The 13,816-nt window shown below is 34.2% G+C and overlaps 1 long non-coding RNA gene across 1 annotated transcript in view; it reads left to right on the forward strand.

The window, feature by feature from the left end:
• Positions 1-3,269, forward strand: part of LOC116783489 — a 39,104-nt gene extending 35,835 nt beyond the window's left edge. The window contains exon 6 of the long non-coding RNA XR_004355712.1: positions 2,899-3,269. This is a non-coding gene — a long non-coding RNA (uncharacterized LOC116783489). The remainder of the gene's footprint in view (positions 1-2,898) is intronic.
• Positions 3,270-13,816: the final 10,547 nt, after the last annotated feature.

The following is a 13,816-nucleotide window of genomic DNA, read 5'->3' on the forward strand; positions in this document are numbered from 1 at the left end:
CGGTTATTAAGATGGTCTTTTTTTTCTTTAAGGCCTTTGCTCCTGACCTTTTATAGCATGGACTGGTAAAACTCTATCAATCTTTTTTACAGACATATATGTATATATCTTACTGGTGAAATAACTTAAACCTATTAAATAATTAAATATTACCTTAACAAAACTGTGAAAATCATTCTCTGAATTGCAGTTTCCTGATGCAATAGAGAGATGTGGGCTTGGTTTTACTGCCATGAGCATCAAAAACTATAGAACTACCAGTATTATAAGAAGCAAACAGTTTAAAGTTTCATCATTGGAGTCTCTCAGAACCTTATCTAACTTCAGCAAATAAAACCTAGGCTGTGCATTTACTAAAATGAAAAAATATATAGTCTACACACATTGTTTTATTGTTTAAATGGTTCTCATTCATGTTTCATTTCAATAATATTTCTCCAGCCTGTAAAGCTTATGTTTCATTGAGTTCCTCTTTAAATTCACAATGCATAAAACTGCCAGGTGGCCTAATAACAGAGTGCATTAACAGATTGAACTATAAATCAGATGGTTGTGTTCACATACTCTAAAAACACCACTATTTTCTTTCAGATCTGAGTTCGTACACAGATTCCTCAGAGAGTATGATTGCTCTCAAATATTAAGAAAGCCCATATAGCTCAATTTTAACATTAAGATTGATTTTATATTTCAAACATAAAATTGTTCTCTTCAATCCTACAAGAAAATGTACACAAAATATAATCTAATTTTGACACAGAAAAACAGGGAATTGTAAAAAAAAGAGGGAGTTTGAATCTTTTCACTGATGCCAGAGTAAGAATGTGACTCTAAACTGAAAGTACACCTTGCAGCCTTTGTTACCACTGAAAAATATATGACCTAAAAGAACTGAACCTCTCTAAAAAGTGTCAACAACAATCACGGGTTAAAAATATTCTGCTAAGGGATGGATAGTAGTTTCCCATGAATGCATTGATTGGCGTCTTAAAATAACCTTTTTAGTGAACTTTAATTTGGTTTCCCTCACTAAAACAGGGTATTTATTTCTGTGGGACTAGAAACACTAAATAAATTTGAAAAGGGTATGACTTCATTTTAAAAACCTATAAGAATAGGAAGAGGCCAGTATTTGTGGATTTGTATACATACATATCTCTTATACATATCTATGCATAAAAAAATTTACAGCATAAATTATATTTTTCTGATATTTTGTTTCCAGGAGAGGAAAAGCAACAATGAAATCCAGCAGCTGAGGTTCATAAGATCATCAGATAATTCAAGTTGCAGGGGAATTCAGAAGGTCATTTAGTCCAATCTTCCACTCAAAACAGGGTCAGCTGTGATGAGGTCAGACTAGGTCAAACTCAGGTCTTTGTGCAAGGTTGTTTTTTTTTGCTTCAAAACACTGAATACACCATCTATTTTTCAACATCTACTATTATTACAATTGGTACATTTGCGACTAAGAGAACTGACTAGGATCATTCTAACTGCTTACTTCTAAATAAGATTGCAGAAATTCATCTCAAGGAGCTTGCAATCAAAGAAAAATATGAATATAGAAATAGCAATGAATATATGGTTAGCATTTATGTGCCAAGCCATGTGACTTACCTCTTTTGAGAGGAAATCTTTAGAAAAATAAAGGAATCACAATCTCAGTAAAAGAAAAATATTTTCTTGGAGTAAAAACTATAAATTTATATCCTCAAGGCACCCATGAAGCAGAAATTTATCAGAAATAGGGCACCAGAAGTTACATAATGGCTATTCAAATAGCAGTGAAACAGCATAGCAGCTCAAGATGTCAAGATGTTTTCTGGATTTTATCTTTATTTTCAGGGTTACATCTCTGTATAAGCCTGCACAAAATGTAGGAAAGACTAAATGCAAATGTAAAAAAAAAATTCCTAACAATGTTGGCGTGGCTTTTAGAAAAGCAACTATTATCGTTTTCTAATGTTAAGGGGGTTGCGTGTAATCTCTGGGTCAAAGGCCATGGATAAAATTTGAAAAACACCCAGACAACTTAAACACAATATTATGTTTTAAAGTACTAAACCATTCAAGTTCTATGACTTTCAATGCTACCTAAGAAGTCTAAGATTTTCTATTGGGCTTAAAAGGGAGAGAATGGAATGAAAAAGGCAGAATATTTTAAGACAATAATTTTTTTTTTTTTACATAGATGACCATTTTGGTCCTTACAACCCATGAAAAGCTACCTTAACTTATTTGGCCTAGGTTTTCTAGGTAATATTTCCCATGAGAATATTTGCATCACAAATGTGCATCACATTGATAAAGGTGGAATCAAACCTCAAAATTAACAGTATAGAAATACAACACTGAAACCCCTTTGTAGGTACTCCTACTGTTAAAGGTTATTCTAAATGAAAAGAAGTTAATATTTGTTCATCCTGTGAAAGTAGATAAGAAATCGAGAATGGGATTCACCTCACACTACCTTAGACACTTATAAGTCGTTTTCTTAAAATACGTGTACACAATCAAATAACTCAACTTCTTAGTTAATTCCTGTGTCTCAGTTTACTGTATCACAATACTTCACTCCTAGACAGTTGGTTTGGTTTCTTTGTTCCCTCAAAAATTAAAAAGGCTTGGTTTTGTTGATGGTTTGTGCCAATAGTCATTCCCAAGAGACAGACTAGGCAAAACTGAGCCAGCCTTGCCTTTCTCTACCGTATACAGCTCCAAAATGCTTTCTCAAATGCTGTTTTACACCCTCCAATCAGGCCTCAGGGTATGAAATGTATCCTCAGTTTTGTGTTATAAACACACCATCATAGCAACCTGCAACACAAGTTGCACATTTCAAACTCTTTGAAATAGATGAAACAAAAATATAATAATAATGTTTTTGTTTTGCAGAGGTAATGGACAAGGATAGGGGTCACCTATTACAAAGTACATCATGGATGAAGATGAGCTGCTTCACATGACTCTGCACATGAGCAATGTGAAAGTGAACCTCGTGGAAGTGAACCTCTTGTATCACTTGGCCTGGATAAATACATTTACTAAGAGAGTCCTCAAGAGCAGACATGGAGGTTGTTAGGGGTATGTATAGCATCGGTCTAAGTTACTAACAGTGGTTTCCATTATTCTCGGTGGACTGTAAACAGATCCGTTTAAACTTAAGCAATTAAACTGTAAATACCTAAGATGAATGAGATAAATCCCATCATCGATGTATATGATGACAATAAAAGAATCATGCACCTCATTAAGTATACAATAAACTTTGGGATTCAAAAAATATGTTTAAGATTAGAACAATTAAATAATTATTAAAAATTTAAAAATGGCTTAGAAGCAACAGGTGGTGAATAAGAGATGCAGACGAGCACAAAATTGCTGACTTGGGGATTGTTCTTGCAACAAGCTCTTGATTTACATTCTCTAAACCCAGAAGCCGTATTTAATTTAGCAGTTCATCCTGTTCTGATCTCCAGTGTCTTCCTCCGTCTACTTAAAGACATTTTTCTACAAACATTACATTTTAAATAAGCGCTTCAAAATCCACTGTGATGGTTGAGCTTGCACAGGCTAAGGAAGGAGCTGCATCAGTCACCGTGCTTCATTTTCCAGAAAAAGAAAATGAAGAGAAAATTATTAGGGAACTGTGTGCTTCTTCATACTGGGGATAGACTAATGTAACACAAAAAATGCAGAGACACTGCCATGAAAAAAAAAAAAATCTGCTTTTGCCCCAAAGATCCAAGATTAAAAGGAGACACCAGAGGCTCAGGCAATCTTACTAAGTGATCATAATAAAACCACCAAACTGGGAAGTAGAGTAATTGTTTGTATAGCTACCCCACAGATTCACACCTGCCTGCCAAAGGATTGCAAATTAAATGCTTTTACTCTCACAAGGTCAGTTGTGGTTAGTTCTCTTGTTGGGACCCTGGAGCATGTGTTGGAACACAACAAATGAATCAGGCCTGAAATATGCAGACTTCAGCTCTTTACCATCTGACTGTACACTGTTGAGGTATCTCTGGTTTTTAAACAGAGAAAAAATCAAGGTAAAGAACTCATAACATTAGAAATGCACATTAAAAGTAATACATTATAAACTCAGAATGGTGATATGATGATACACTCGACTTTGTTATAACTGCTTTTTTCCCATTCTTATAACATTTCACACACCTGTAGTTTTTCACTGTGATATGGGAAAAATTTCAGGTTCAAAGGTATCTTAAAATATTCAACAGCTGATATTTACATTTACAAGTGTTGCAAAGTGATGCCCCTTAGCAATGCACAATATGGAATTTAAATAATGATAATTGTAAGAAAGTTTAGAACAAGGAAACACAAAGGAATGCAGTTGAGTTAACGACTACAATTTGCAATTGCTCAAGCTTTTGCAGAATTTTTTTCTTCATTTTAATTTGCATTTATACAGGAACAAAAAGTATCTCAGCACATGTACCTCAGGAAATCACTTAAAAATCCAGTTCATCTGTATAAGCAAAACAACCAGCATCCTCAGCATATGTTATTGGATAACTGTGAAACTCAAAGAGTAGCTGAAGTCCACATATTGTTCGAGAAGTATTCATTTTCTGATGCTACTCTGTTCTTAACTCATTTAATTTCTTTTTCTTGGTGCCCAGAAGCCCTTGACCTTTACTTTTTTTAAAACAGCTAGGACTAGAACTCACAAATTTTAGAAAATTCCAGTCATTTGTTGTCCCTCCACAAAGACAAAGTGTCCGTGCAAAAATTAGACAATCTAATAATGACACAAGTTGTGTATTAAACTTCCCTCCCATTTTCAAAGTTATGATGCCTGGTGCCTTTCTCCATGTTTTGCATTGCAGCACACAAAGCACACAGATTAATGATGTGACCATAAAGCATGCTGAAATCATTGCAGAAATATATTTTTGTTCCTTTTGCTTATTGTTTTCAGCAAATGCATTCTTGATATCTAACATTCAATGCAAGTATTTATTCAGCTTCATTTAATTTCTTATTATGTCCCACTCTTTTGTCAATAGCGCTTTTGGAGAGAATATTTTCAATGCTCCGCACAGTAAGATTCTTACTGCTGATGTCTTGACAGAAATTGGGATATTGATGCCAAATTGTGGGTATTGATCCAAATTTGTTTCTTGCCCGTACCAAGTCAAAGAGGCATTATACACATTGTTGCTGCTCGTGATGTCTTCTGCTGTTCTGTTCCGGGCTGGAATGTCTTTTTATTGCTGAACCACAGAACAAATGATCTAGATCTTACCACAGATATTCTATTGATATTCATTATTTGCTCTCAAGGACCAATTCATATTTTTCCTCTGAATTCATGAAGAGCTTGTAGCTTATAAAAAACTCAAAAGAAGACAGGAAGAACAAGGATGTCAGTAAAGGGATCTGTGAGGGTACGAAGTTTTAGTTGCTCTCTAGATATGCAAAGATCTGTACACCCACAGCAAATCATGGCAATGAGGTGGAGTCTTTGTGTACCGCCTTCAACCAGGATCAATCAAAGTCAATGGAATGCAACATATGCCTCTAAATGTGCAAGTAAAAGTTGATACAGGTAAGAAGTGTCACAAGTGTACAGAACAACTCATGAGGCCCCATCTGATCTACTTACATGAGTTTTGGCATTTCATGCAGAAACAGCATGGTCAAGTCATGATAACAATAAAGAAAAAAAAAAAGAAAAATGTTTTAAAGAGGTAATTTAAAGCCAGACAGCCTATTTCATACAGTCTACTGGATCATACAACATACCTGAATAAACTTTCAAGCAAACCCTAGAGCAGAAAGTTGTTGCCTCTGTTGATAATGAAAACATTATGAGAAATTTAGCCAGAGATGAAGAAAGCTGACAGGAGAAATATAACTGGATTTTCTAGGAAGGAGCAAAACAAAAGACACATAGACAGTGAAAGGACAGAAGCAAAGGATTATGGAGAGGCAAGCATCAGTAGATAGGAATCTAACAAGAGAAAAAAAATTAGATATTAATAGTGTTAATACAATAAAATCAACTTGCAGAGGCAAGGGCAATATTAAAAAGCTATATGTTCTACTAAAATTGGCATGTCTGAGACCAGAAATGCTCCCATTCAGTCAGAGGCTAAGGCAGTTGTAGGCCAGTGATGGAAATATTATGCTCTAAATTCAAATATTAAATATCAAAGTATGGAAAGGGAGTACCTAAGCAAGTATTTGCTTAGGGGAGAAGTGGAAGAACAGACAGAAACTTTGAAGGTCATAAGCCTGTAGAATCAGAAAGAAACCAGTACCAAAAATGCATAGACAACATCTACCGTACACTTACTTAGTAAATTATGCAATGATGACTATTCACAAAGACATATGGACAGTAATCTGTTATGATCCCAAATTCCAGAAAAAAGAACCTATCAAACCATCACCCCACCTGCCTAGTTAGTCATTGGAAAGAAATGTTATTACATAACTTACTGAACAAGCTGCAACTTCTAGAGGAAATACTACAAACAGAAAAAATAATTAAAAGGTTTCACAAGAAGGCAACATGTAACTGAAAAGATTTTAATTCTAGAACGTCATCTTATGTTGCTCAATTTTTTTCCCTTAGTAGTATCCTTTTTAGGTTTTTTTGGGGTGGTTTATATATGATGAGATCTCTGAGACCAGGAAGACTAAATATAAACACCCATACTATAGGGGTGTACTCCAGTTTACAGTAAGGGGTGAGAAATAAGCAAATTTAGGCAACACATTATTCTAAAGTAACATCTAAAATACATCCAATATACAATGAGAATCATGTCTCAGCACAATTTCTCTCTTTTGATAACAAGTGACAGATGACCAAGTCAGACATAACATGTTTAGATCTTAAATGCCTAAATTAGAAAGATAAAACCAACTTAAATCCCTGGCTTATATTTTTTTAGCACTAACAGTGCAGTTCTGATGTTTTGTTAGGGCTTCTGGGCCTCCTGCAATACATCTAACTGAACAGAATTCAACAGGCCAACAAATCAATGGCAAGGTCAAAGCAGTGAGTTAGGAAAGCATTGTTTTCCACAGATTTTTGAAAGGCCAGGTGGGAAGAAAAGGCAGTAGTTGAGGGATGAAAAGAAAAGCACGGATTCATCTTTTCTATGTCTTTTTACCTCTAGATGAGACCCTTGCAGTAATCATTGAAATTTGTCTTTTATTCCTAGAGTTTATCAAAGAGTACAGTGACATAATTCTCTGTAGTTTTCACTTGGGCTCTGAGAAAAACCAATGGTTATTGTTTTATATCATGTTGGCTCTTTCCTGGGACAGAAATAATTTTGAACCATACTGAGTTAGTATGTCTGATGCTTCAGTGCTGTATCTGGTAGGATTAGACTCACATTTGTAGTGAATAATCTCAGATATGTGAGAAGCTGGCACAGGTGGCTTTCTGCACCGCTGACAGACACTTTAAGGTTCTTCAGTTTAAATTGCTTGGGATTTTTTTCCAGTGATATATTTTGGGAATGACTTCGTTATTTTTGGACAGAACATTGTTGAGTTTTTTCAGGATCCACTGAGTTACCCATATTTGGCTTACCCACTTGCTTATGTTTACATAATATTTCTATATGTTGACATATTAATAATGGGATCTGTAGTATTCTGCATGAAGTCTATTTTCTCTGTTGAAACAAAGTTTTCAGACTATTATGAAAATGCCAAACTAATACTATAAATAAGACTCGCTGCATTATCTTTGACCCAGCAGAGATTTATATAAATTCCTGTATCACTGCTTCGACATACTGTCTTTCAAAAAGGAAGACACTAAGTTGGGTATTTCTAGGGACTGGTGTTGCAGAAGAGAGAACCTCAAGGGGGGATAATTGTTAATACTTTATCTCTCACAAACTCTGTTGTGACCGTTATTGAATTGCCTCAAATGCAAATGTATATAAGAGATTGCTAAATGTATGTTACCAGCCATTGTGACTTGCACTGTATCCCTGTTACCCTAAGTATTTCTTCCTTTCAAAAGCACTATGGGTTGTAACAAAATACAATCCCTCTTTAAAAGATCAGCACAGTGGGAAGTCACCACAGTCAGACTGGAATAACTGCACAAGCCAACCTGGTTGAACTTGTTTTGTCTGAATGCTAATCAAATCTGTATCTTTATATAAACTTTTGTACTTGCTTAGCCTTGTTTTAAAAACACCACCTTCTAGCAGTTGGGATCAAATCCAATTTTACACAATTTAAGGATGAACTATATAAATATTACATACCATGAAGATGAAAAGTAGAATTACACTTCTAACAGTGAACATATTTATCCCAAAATATTACTCAATAACATAACCACAACAGTAATGATTTTAATTAAAAATACCTTCTAACCACTATGTGTTTTGGAATAAGGAAAGAACATCTCTGCCACAAATATATCGTATGGGTGCGCAGAATAACAACCATCTTCAGGAAGAAGAAAATGATGCTGTTGTTGCTGGTTATTCATCAACTTTAAGGTGTAAAATGTATCACATGTTTAGATTGGGAAAAAAAGGGAGTAAAATTTTATCTTTAATGACTTTTTTGTAATTACAGTATCTAACATTATTGAAAGTATATGTTGATATTAAGAACCTTCATCTCAACTAACCGGCTTGGATTACAACAAATCAGTCTCAGTGTATCAGGTTATGTATCTTGAACTTGAAATTGTTTCTCACATTAAAAGACATAGTGTTAGAACAATCTGAGAAGTGTTTTCATTGCATTTGGAAAGGTTTAGACATTAAGGATTCAGCTTAAGATATACCTCAGCTATAACCTAGGCTATAACCAAATCTGCTCCATTAACACAGAAAATGATGAAAAAAAATATTATTACTCCATATTCACACAGTATGATGCAAATTTCATTCAGAAATGGAAGAATGAAAATCACCTTTTTCCAATAAACTCTATATAAATTAGAAGTTAGTTGTTAAAACACTGTGCAGAGTGCATCAAAGGGAAGGCCAAGCACTGGGTAGCTGAAATAAGAAAGAAAAGTAACCTTTAAGTGTCTTGTCTGTCATGTTAATAATATCGAACTTAGTGAGTTCTTTCCAATGTTTTACTTGCAGAGCAAATATTTCCTCTTTCAGTTATTGAACTCGTGGTGTGATGTCAGCTAACAGCACCTTCAATTTCTTTAACTAATGAATAAAGAGCACCAGAAAAGTGATGAACTAGAACAAAGTTTTAAAGGAAGGTGAAACAAATGAGTTTTACATGTAGTTCAGAGGTAAAACTCAGCTGACTTGGCTGGAGAATACTCAGCGTCTGGTACTATACAGAAGGGAAGATGTTCAGGAAACTAGCTCCTTTTTTTCATTTTTATTATGTTAATAATTATCAATAACAATGCGGAAAGAAATTTTAAGTATTTCTGAATTTATCACTAACCTGGCATTTACAATTTCAGGTGCACTCATTGCGTGTTTTCCTTCCTAGTAAGGATTTAAGTACAATTATCAATGTACTTGAAAATTCTAAATGTGATGGAGTTTCACAGAGATCACTCTACCCTAATGTAGGAGTCTAATAGTAGCTTATACTTCAGTAGTGTAGCTACTGCCTTACAGCCTCCTTGTGGAAGCCAAAAGAAGAATTTGGAAAGAAATTGGAATGAAATAGTCATCTGCTGAATGTGATATCAGTTGTTGTTGATTCAACTTGTCACATCCTCCAGGGTTAGGATGCTCTCCTCTTTATTTGTGTACAAGCAGTGATTTATTTGCATCACTGCAAATGAAAAAAATTATCAATATGATTATTAAATTTTAAATTTGCATGATTGTTAGGGAAGGATGAAAGACAGATGTCATTATAATTTGCTATTTGTGGGGTCTTTGCCTTTAAATTCATGGCTGTTCTAGAATTATATTTTAGGTATCATTGCCTCTGTTGGCATTGCAGAGCAATTAATTTGTGTGTTAATAGTTGATATAGTTAATAGCAGTGTTTAGGTGTCCAGTTTTGTGTTCTACAGAAGAACTACAGGTCTGGTCCCTGTAAGGCAGTGTCTTCACACTGCTTTGGGTGAACTCTTGTCAAAGGCTACAAAAGGAAACACTGCCTCACTTAGCCTGCTGGAGTTGTATAAAGGAGTCCTAAAACTGGGATTCACCAAGTCTGTGCATATTTGAAAGTGTACTGAGGTTTTTTATGATCTGATAAATCTTTTTTTTTTAGGATAGGTTAGTTGATAAGTATTAAGTAAAAAAAAATTCTACAAAATTTGAATAACTAGGCTATCTTTTTTTTGTTATTTTTTTAACAGAATATCTTAAGCAAGTATGTGACTCCTTGAATAAATATCAGTTCTTCTTCTTACTTTCCTGTTAATTCTTGTTTCATAAATTTTTTTCAAGTATTTTTTTGTATGATGTACTATCATCTGGCACTGGTATAGTTGAAAGGAATATATCTGATGCTAAAAAAGATCTATTTAAGCTATGATTAATCATTAATGCATGATATCACATAACTTAGTTCAATGTTATATGTCCTAATTTAATCTCTTCCAGATATATCACAGTTTAATCTCTTCTTTATTCAATAAGAATTTGTCAAGTTCTATACATCACAGCTCAGGCTTTACACATGCTGTTCATTCTAGAAGCAACATGGCATTAAATTCTCTACTTATTCTCAGTGATTAATTTTTCAACTGTTTACCAAAACTGTTTGTTGGGTGGGAGGTTTCTGCCAAAGTCACTTGTTGCTGTTTTGGACTTCCTTGAGTAAGGTAGGTGTTTATTTTTGAAGTAGAGAAAAGGTCCTTGGTTAATATCAGTTTCATCACAGAAGTTGTGTATATTTACAGAAAAACAAGTTTCGCCAGATGTCTGCAGTAATGGGAATATATCTTGGAAAAACAAGGAAGAAATCAGCAAAGCTGAAGTCCAAGAAACAAGAGTCTGCAACCGAAAAAAATAAAGGATAAATATATAAGATACTTTTAACAAAACACATAAAATCTAAACATTATTATTAGCTGACTTTTTGATGGATTGACAGCACAGCTCTGCAATTTGGTCAACTCTTTGTATAGGATAATTATACCTTTAAAATGCACCTCTTTAGGATTAAATAGCTTGTACAAAGTCTACAGATTTTAAAGCCCTCAGTTAACTTCTTTGAAACGTTTCTAGACAATACAGACAGCCAGATGAGATCTTAGGCTAGAAAGACAGAGGAATATTACTGATAGAATTCAAAGAGAAGGGCAAATGAATTCTTGTAAGGGCCAAATTTTAATGATAGGAAAATAAGTTGGAACTTGTTTGAGGTTAACCTTTGTCGCAAATGTAGCAGCAAATTCTTGAACAATTCTCTTTTTTTAATGAAAATGCTCAGTGTTAAGTGTAAGGAGTCCACAGACATTACAGTGACTTTTCATAATATACTCAGTAAGGTCCTATGAATAATATCATGCACATATGTACTATGTGTTCAGACAAAGGAACAGTTTACAGTGAGGCATTTTATCCATAATTAGAAATAAGTTAAAACAGCAGAAGGAAGAAATTAAGCAAATAACAGAACAAGAATCTTTATAAAGTTCACTTGCCACACAGCTGGAGACTGTACTACAGTGCACAAGTGTACACAGACAGTGGATATTGAGCGTGCAGTTTGATCTTCAGCATTTACTACGTAGGTGTTAACCATGTAGTATCAAAGGTCTCTTCACATTTTTGTTCTTTCTCAGATTGACAAGCTACTTACTCTAAGTAACCTTAGTTGTTCTATAGGGCACTTCAAGGAGACAAATACGTTTTTTTCAGTCCTATAACCTAAAGTTTCAGAAATATACTCCTTTTAGAACAAGAAGAAAAATACAAATCTAGGATAAATCCTATCTTGTGGTAATTCAAACACTCGTATTTTGCCCATAAAATCAGAAATAAGAGCACACATAAATCAGAGACCTTCAACAACAGAGTGGGTGGCTGTGGGGGATGAGGGCCTGGAGACCTTTAGGAGAAGATAGGAATACAGTATTCTTCAGTATGAGGACACGTGAGCAAAACTAACTGTGTAATTTATGACACAGCTTGAGTTGCTTCTTCGTGGAAGTAGGTACTAAGGAAAAAAACTGAGACTTTTCTTATTTGGTACCTTCAGACTACAACCTGATATGACAGAAATGCAACAACTTTTCTGTTCAGCTCTTCAACATTATGAACCTGACCTGATAACTATCTGATTAAGTCACATGCAATTACTAAGTTATCCACTTCCATAAACTTCCTTTCTGTGCAACTTTTAATGGACCCTATATCATGTTGAGATACATTTAATCAGAAATGTAATGTAAGAGTATCTTTCTATTGCAGTATAAGTTAGAATAGACACTTTTTTTTGGATTTGAACAATTTTTTACATCACTCAAAAAATTGACAGTGTACCTGTATCACCATTACAGAGAAATATCTAGTCTATCTTCTGGTGCATAAATTTTTTGCAAAAGAATGGTTTCTTGATAATAATGACAATACAGTTCACAAAAATACTTCAATATAGCATAAGCATAGCTCTTAAACATTACCCAGAATTTTGCATTTAACTTTGTGTTATAAGCTAACTTTTGGGAGCATGGTGAATTCAGCACCTGTGTTAGAGGTCTCATGCATGAACAAATGAAAGCATAAATATTATCAAATATTTGGCTATTTACTTACAAGCAATTTTTTCTCCTTTTTTTTCCCTAACAATGAGATGTAATGATGATAATGTACCATAGATTTCTTTTAATTTGCCAGAAAACTTTAACTGATCTTATGTGACTCTTGTCTAGTATAATTTTTCTCAATTACCGCTTTGTGCTTATAAAAAATGATTAGTGATTAGTGAAAACAACTGGCTTATCAAAGAAAAAGAAACTTCTATAAAAGGAGTTTGGAGGCTGTAGCAGGACTTAGGAGTCAACTAAGACAACCACAAAGTCTCAGATTGGTTGTATCGTATAATTTTGTGAATTGCAGGTAAAAGTATATTTTAGTAAGTGCAGTGAAGGTGTTTCTAATGCACTTTTCCTCAACAGCTCTTCAAAAATGATTTAATACATACTATAATAAAGGAACTTGTACATGGATTTAATATGTTTTATTTTATTGCACTCCACTTTATCTCAACCAATTTTCATCCTACTTTATCTCAAGTGACGAAACATTTTCTGCCTGTAAGCATGATAAGATCATTTCAGTGTTTCAAAGTGATACTCAAGGAGTTCTAAGAATATATATATTCTTTCTTTGTTTGTGTCTAGTCAATAAACAAATAATGATCTCTCACTGGTTAGATTATAATGCATTGCAACAGTATAACCAGTTTGCAATGGCAGCTCTATACAGAAGGGATGCCCCACTGAAGGCTAACAACTCTATCTCAAATAATTCTCCAAAGTCTTTTGTCTCTCATTATCCAGATAAGAAATTCTGCTTGTGAAATGTCACCTCCCCCAGCATTTTCTTTTCTTTTTTTTGTTCTCTCCTTTTTTTTTTTTTTTTAATTCCCACCCCCTCAACTTTACATTTACATTTGGCAGATCTTCATTTCCCACCTAGATTTTGGGAGGAGCTCTAGATGATTTTCAGACTCACTCACATTCTTCTTACTTACCTGCAGATGACAATTGCAGATTTCTTCTACATGGTCTTCCCACAGAGGCAATTTTTATACTTGACACTGCTTTCTTCTGCCAAACTATCAATGTGATATTCCTTAATGGTGTTCCTTGACATCATATTTTGTTTTAAAATCAGCATGG

The sequence above is a fragment of the Chiroxiphia lanceolata genome, chromosome 2 (genome assembly GCF_009829145.1).
Source record: "Chiroxiphia lanceolata isolate bChiLan1 chromosome 2, bChiLan1.pri, whole genome shotgun sequence".
Classification (NCBI taxonomy): Eukaryota; Metazoa; Chordata; class Aves; order Passeriformes; family Pipridae; genus Chiroxiphia; species Chiroxiphia lanceolata.